The sequence below is a fragment of the Salvelinus sp. IW2-2015 genome, linkage group LG6.2 (assembly GCF_002910315.2).
Source record: "Salvelinus sp. IW2-2015 linkage group LG6.2, ASM291031v2, whole genome shotgun sequence".
Classification (NCBI taxonomy): Eukaryota; Metazoa; Chordata; class Actinopteri; order Salmoniformes; family Salmonidae; genus Salvelinus; species Salvelinus sp. IW2-2015.
The window spans coordinates 18,609,648-18,616,862 of record NC_036846.1 but is presented as its reverse complement, the minus strand read 5'-3'; the positions used below and the strand labels follow the sequence as shown (position 1 = coordinate 18,616,862).

Here is a 7,215-nt window from a genome sequence, read left to right as displayed (position 1 = left end):
AGCCCTTAAAGCATGTAACTACAGTAGCCTTAAAGCATAGTAACTACAGTAGCCCTTAAAGCATAGTAACATACAGTAGCCCTTAAAGCATAGTACTACAGTAAGCCCTTAAAGCAATATAACTACAGTAGCCTTAAAGCATAGTTACTACAGTAGATCTTAAAGCATAGTTACTACAGTAGATCTTAAAGCATAGTTACTACAGTAGATCTTAAAGCATAGTTACTTACAGTAGATCTTAAAGCATTGTAGTAACTACAGTAGCCCTTAAAGCATAGTAACTACAGTAGCCCTTAAAGCATAGTTACTACAGTAGCCCTTAAAGCATAGTAACTTAAGATGCAGTCTAAAAAAAGGTTCCTGGAGGATCCTTTAGGGGTTCTGCAAATTGAAACTGTGGGGGAAACCCTATAAGTTCTTTGAAGAACCTTACAAAAGCCTTTCACAATGTACAGTATGTATGCATCTGTTTCAGAGGCTTGTTGTCATGGTAATCTAAACATAATCACATCTCTATTGGTATAAAACTTTAATGGTGTAATGAACACGAGGGGAGACAGAGAGCTGGTTTCAAGTGCAGGGTGCAGTAAGTGTTTATTGCAAAGGACCACAGGAGGAGGCAGGTAGCTGGGTCCAGGGACAGGCAGAAGGTCATACACAGGGGCTCCAAAAGGGCAACAGTACAGGCAGGGAAAAGGCTAATAACGTAGTCCGGGAGATCAGACAATAGGTAGATAACAGGAAATCCGATAGGCTAAAGTATAGGCAGGGAATAGGTGAAAGGCGTCGTTAGTGAGGCAGGCAAAACTATCATACACGGTAGGAGTAAATCACGGGAAAACCAGCACTCTCAAAGACATGTGTCACAAAACAAACAACACCTCACAGTGATGGGGTGCAAAGAACTGAACTAAATATTGTGTGATAATGACATACAGGTGATTAGAAATCCAGTGATTGGGATCTGGAGAGTGAGCTGTGTTCAGGGGATCTACATGTTTGAGGGTGTGAGTTAGAAGCAGACGTTACAAATGGACCATTCACAATAACATGATGTACATTCTGCATGATGTTAGGATCCCTTTCAGCCCATCATTGGCCTAGTCCTTCAAATACTAAATGAATGACATACAAAATAAAGCTAAAGCAAACCAGACAATACACAATACACAATATCAAAGGTCAAGAGTTTTAAACTTCTAAGCAAACAAAAAGGACAACATTTGTATATTTGGGAAGCTGTTCAATGGTAATTTCAGTTATTTATATTTACCAATTGATTGAATATAAATGCCTCATGACATATGCACAACTGTCTGTCTGAATCATAACCCAAAATGTAATGTTTTATTAGTCATTTCCATAGCCCCATCCATCAGCTGAATACCAAAATGTAATGTTTTATTAGTCATTTCCATAGCCCCATCCATCAGCTGAATACCAAAATGTAATGTTTTATTAGTCATTTCCATAGCCCCCTCCATCAGCTGAATACCAAAATGTAATGTTTTATTAGTCATTTCCATAGCCCCCTCCATCAGCTGAATACCAAAACTAGTGACTGGGGCCCCTTTTTGTTGTTTTATAAATCACTAATTGTTTTGGAAGTGCTATTTATTTCAAAAGTTCTTGATTGAATGGCTCTTGGCTTTGTGTTGCCATATTCATGCTCGATGAGTTATTTCTGGTTGCCATGTCTGAAATCTTTGATTGGCCAATTTTATGTTTTGGTCAAGAAGAGTCATGCTATCATTTTCCACTTTATTTCATGTTGAATATGTTTTTCAAGCTCTTCATTGCATCATCATGTGTTAATGCCTTCCAGTCCTCTGGGATGTCTGCAGGGAGTGCATCTGTGTCTGTAGCGATTGTTTTATTGAATGTGGCCATCACATACTTCCAGTAGTCTGAAGCCTCAATGCTGGAATCTCCAGTTATGATCCAGTCAGGGTAATATTTCTGGTAGTCCTTGTAGGGGTGAGGTTTGTTTCCTGTCACGGTGGTCTGGAATGTGTTGTCACTAATCACATCAGAGGAACATATGTTAGTCCATAACACCGTTGTCTTTAAATTCCTCCAACCCTTGACACCTTGTGGACGGTGAATGGAGGTGAAGTGTTTGGTATGCTCCTTCCCTCCTGCTTCACAGGGTGCACCGCAGAAGGGACATACTTCCCCACAGCCAAACTGACTGGTGAACATATTGTCCTGAGGCTTGAATGGCAGAGATCTGAGTCTCTCTTTGATGTCAGTCCTCTGTTCATACTCTGATGTCACGGTCTGCTCCATTTCCCCCACAAACTCTGTGAGGTAGTCAGCAAACTGATCTGTGTTTGCAGAGTTCAGAATCATAACGGAATCCAGAGCATCCTTTGGAAAGACAAGCTTCTCTCCAAGAGCACTGCAGATGTTCTGAATGAAAGTCTTGATGCATTTTATGGTGCTATGTGTTTTTCTGATGTTAGAAATTGCATCAGTGATTATCTTGACTATCTCTGAAAGATGTTTCTTCTCTGATTTCTCCAGTCTGCAGTCCTTTGAGAGTTGTTGGACAATCTGGTCAAACAGCCAGTCCTTCACAAAGTTTTCATAATTTCTTATGTACTTTCTATATTTCTCATATTTTCCTACAGTCAGGAGCTGTTTCAAAACAGAGAACTGGAAGGACATCCGTGTGCTGTAATCCTCTGACCCTTTACCTGTCTTCATTTCATCAACCACATCAGGACCAATCATTTTGGTCACATAGTCCTGTACAGCTGGCTGTAAGAGCTTAGAGAACTCCTCAGCTTTCTTTAGGCACTGGTCTCGGTTATGAAATAAGTCTTTGAAATCAGTAAGGTACTTGCTCTTAGACAGTTCCAGACACTTCCTTGGGTCATTGGATTCAATGAAGTTTTTATGCATCTTCTGAAACTCTCTGGCTGCTCTGCCACAGATGTGTAGCTTCAGAGAAACCTCACATTCCTCACTAACATTACGTTTATTTTGTTGTTTTATTGTTTCATCAATCCTGTTCAGCAGTTCTTTAATGTAAGTATCATGGTAATCTGTTTTACTTTTCACCTTCTGGGTTATAAACTCCTGACAGTGTGTTATGATGCCATCACAGAAGACTTGTTGTTTTTTCTTGTGATGGTAATGATCCCTGTGCACCAAAAGGCCTTCAGCCATCCGCCATGACTTAACTGATTTCACAACAAAGTCTGTCTTCCCACAATCCACCAAACTGCTTCCAACCAACATTTTATTTACATGACTCCCCCTTGTTGCTAGATTTCCACATAACATGATAAAGGCATCCTGAGCCACATCTCTCTCTGGCAGACCACGAAAGTTGATATCAGACAGAGTTTCCTCCCACATACTTTCAAACTCTTCTTGGAGGTCCTGATCTGATAAATCAGTTCTTTTCTGTCTACAGGTTTGCAGCAAAGCCAGCACCTTTCTCTCCATTGTACTTGTCTGAGAGCTCTTGATGTTGCTCAGTTCTGCCATTCCCTCTATGATTTCAACAGCTCCTTGCAGTTTGTTCTTCACAGTGTTTTCTGTCTCTCGTCTCAGTGTTTTGGCACTGGACACAAAGTCCTCCCTGTATTTTTCCACCAGATTGACATGGCCATCTTGTTTTTCAAAGTATTTTACTAGATTGTATTGGATTTCCTTTTCTCCCAATGACAGCTTCTCAGATGTGTCGCTCAGAAAGTCCTTCAGCACGTTTCTTATGCTCATTTGGGAGTTTGGATCTGTTATGCCAAAGTTAGAAATTTTGGTTTCAGAACTTACAATCCAGGAATACATCTCCTTCTGGAAGGCCCATTCCCAACCATTGTACTCAGTGCATAATCTGGAGTATGCATCTGCAACCAAGCTGTTTCTGAAACTGAAGATGAACTTCTCAAATTTCACAGACTCCCACAAGCTTTGTGTCCACTTCAGGAAACCTGTCATGTCATCATTACTCTGGCATTTTATTACGTCTTGCATCAAGCACTTTTTGAAATCACACACAGCCTCACTGTATCCAGCATTGACTGGAGACATAGGAGGAGTCCCATGCCAGAGTCCTGGGATGTAACAGCTGCTTGTGTCTGGATCATACTCCATCACATCAGTGAACTTGGTGATATTCTCCTTCTTCTCCATTCTGGCTGCTGCCTGGGTCATTTCATTCAACTGTTCCAACAACTTATTTCTGTCCCTCATGTTGTTGTCGTGTGCAGACATGTCTGACACATTCTGGTGCACAAAATGACATATCGGCTTCTTCCCCACTTCCTTCATCCTGATAAAAGCATGAACAACAATCTGTAGAATGTCTTTCATCTCTGTGGAGTTCTCCATGGACATGTTGATGATAGTGACATCACTGAGTCCTATCACCAGTGTGGCCAGTTCATTGTCATGTTCATGACTGTCATCTAGTTGAGACAACTCTGGTGATTTCAACCCCTCTGTGTCAATGATCATGATGAAGTCACATTTCAGCTCCTCCTTGAGTTCTTTGTTGACTTTAATCAGTAGCATGAAGGCCCCTCTGGTGCATCTTCCACTGCTGACAGCAAACTGGACCCCAAACATGGTGTTGAGGAGAGTGGACTTCCCAGTGCTTTGGACCCCTAAAACTGTCACAACCCGGATCTTGCTGTTGGAGTCCACAAGAGTATGAAGCTGAGTCAGAACAGCTGATATCCATTTCAGAGGGATATTTGATGCATCTCCATCCACAAGCTCAATGGGGAAACCATCCAACAGCATCTGAGCACACAATCCAGGGAGATTCTCCATCTGTTTCCTTTGAGGACTGTCTTCAGAGAGGGAGCAGGCAGCTTCATATAACTGGCCCAACTCACGCAGGAAGTGTTCAAGACCCAAGGAACAATCAGATATTTGCCTATCCAAATCTGCAATGTCTTTTTTCTGCCTATCCAAATCTGCACTGTCTTTTTTCTCTGGATGATTTTGGCAAAGCTCTTTGTACCGCTGCCGCAAACCAGACAGGTTCTGTCGAGACAGACTGTCCAGATGAATCCGCATCCATTTGAGGAAATAGGGTCGCTCCACTTTTGAACTTGACATGCCGATTAAGAAGTTTATCATTGCTTCTGTCATATCAAATCTTTGTTGCTCCTCTCTCAGTTCTTTTTCCTTTTTCTTCAGATAACTCTTGTAGTGTTCAATTTCTTGACCTCCTGCTTTTCTCAGTCTACATCTCTCTTTCTCCAACTGGGAAATATCTTTCCAGATTTGCCCCTGTAAGGGTAGTTGTTTGTCTTTGTATTTAATTGTGTCTGTGATGTTGCTGGTGATTTTATCTGCCATCTTCCTGGCACTCTGACACTCATTACGGTCTTCATCAACCAGAATCCCCATCTGACAAGCAATACCAGACATTTTTTCAATCGTCAATTTGTTTTGGCAATTTTCAATTACATCACCAACAGATGACTGCAGGGTTCTTATAAAAGCTGCTTCATTCCCCTTCTTTTCTATTACATGTGTGACTTTGTCTCCTGTGAATGTTTTTCTGTGAGAGTTAACAACCAGAAATAACTCTGTGTTTATGTCTTTCAAAACCTCAGAATCCGCCTCTAATTCATCAGTAAACATGTAAATTGCTGCTGATGTTTGACACAGAAAGGAAAACTGTGTCTTAAAGGACCTGATGTCTCCTCTGAGATTGGTAAAAGCCACAGGCTTGGTGAACCTGTCTATGTTTCTTTTCCCACATGGAAAAACGGTACCGAACTATGGCAACTAACCATCCTGAAATACCTCTTCCGAGGTACACTCACCACAGTCCATATCACGATGGACAAATGTGTCAGGATTACTTATCAGTTTGTTCAACATATTAGACTTGGACAAGCTGCTCTCTCCTAGCCTAACAAAAGGACACCATATGAATATCAGATAGTCAATTCTCTCCTCTTTGAAGGACTTTGTGTCTACTTGTGAAGAGAGTCTGAACTTCCTCACTATGCTCCTCAAGGCCACAGCATCAAAGTGATTTTTTTCTGTGTCACAGTTGGGCAGCAGAAGAGAACAGCAAACTGACACATGGACTTTTAAGGCCATTCCTGCTGTAGAAACCATCTGAACACAGGAAACAGGGCAGTTATCAGGTCCAATGGATTAATTGCATAACTGTTTTCAGATCACTCTCATCAGTGTCACTTTTAGTGTCACACTCCTAGCATTCACATTTGCCATCATTAATTTTCTTAAGGGACCCCTGGAAGTGACTGCATAGTGGTAAGAGGTTCATCTGATGTAGTATCAGCATTTATCTCAAGGACAGTACTTAACGTCAGCTTGTTTTCATAATGATCTTCTGTCCGTTCTTGACAACAGCTCCTTGAGACTGGGTTCTGTAAGATAGAAAGGAAGATCAGGAAAAAGAAATGATCCAGAAATTCACCATCAATATATATACACTGCTCAAAAAAATAAAAGGGAACACTTAAACAACACAATGTAAACTCCAGTCAATCACACTTCTGTGAAATCAACTGTCCACTTATGAACACCAACACATGATGACAATAAATGTCACATCTGTTGTGCAAATGAATAGACAAAAGGTGGAATTATAGGCAATTAGCAAGACAACCCCCAAAAAGGAGTGATTCTGCAGGTGGTGACCACAGACCACTTCTCAGTTCCTATGCTTCCTGGCTGATGTTTTGGTCACTTTGAATGCTGAAGGTGCTCTCACTCTAGTAGGTAGCATAGACGGAGTCTACAACCCACACAGTCGCTCAGGGAGTGCAGTTCATCCAGGATGCGCACATTCAATGCAGCTGTGGCAAAAAGGTTTGCTGTGTCTGTCAGCGTAGTGTCCAGAGGCATGGAGCGCTACCAGGAGACAGGCCAGTACATCAGGAGACGTGGAGAGGAGCCTAGAGAGGCAACAACCCCGCAGCAGGACCGCTACCTCTGCCTTTGTGCAAGGAGGTGCACTGCCAGAGCCCTGCAAAATTACCTCCAGCAGGCCACAAATGTGCATGTGTCAGCATATGTCTCACAAGGGCTCTGAGGATCTCATCTCGGTATCCTAATGGCAGTCAGCTAACCTCTGGCGAGCACATGGAGGCTGTGCGCCCACAAAGAAATGCCACCCCACACCATGACTGACCCATCGCCAAACCGTCATGCTGGAGGAAGTTGCAGGCAGCAGAACGTTCTCCACGGCGTCTCCAGACTCTGTCACGT

The 7,215-nt window shown here is 42.2% G+C and overlaps 1 pseudogene; it reads right to left on the bottom strand.

Moving 5' to 3' along the window:
- Positions 1–585: 585 nt before the first annotated feature.
- On the bottom strand, positions 586–6,852 carry LOC139027951 (interferon-induced very large GTPase 1-like; annotated as a pseudogene).
- Between the last annotated feature and the right edge of the window lie 363 nt (positions 6,853–7,215).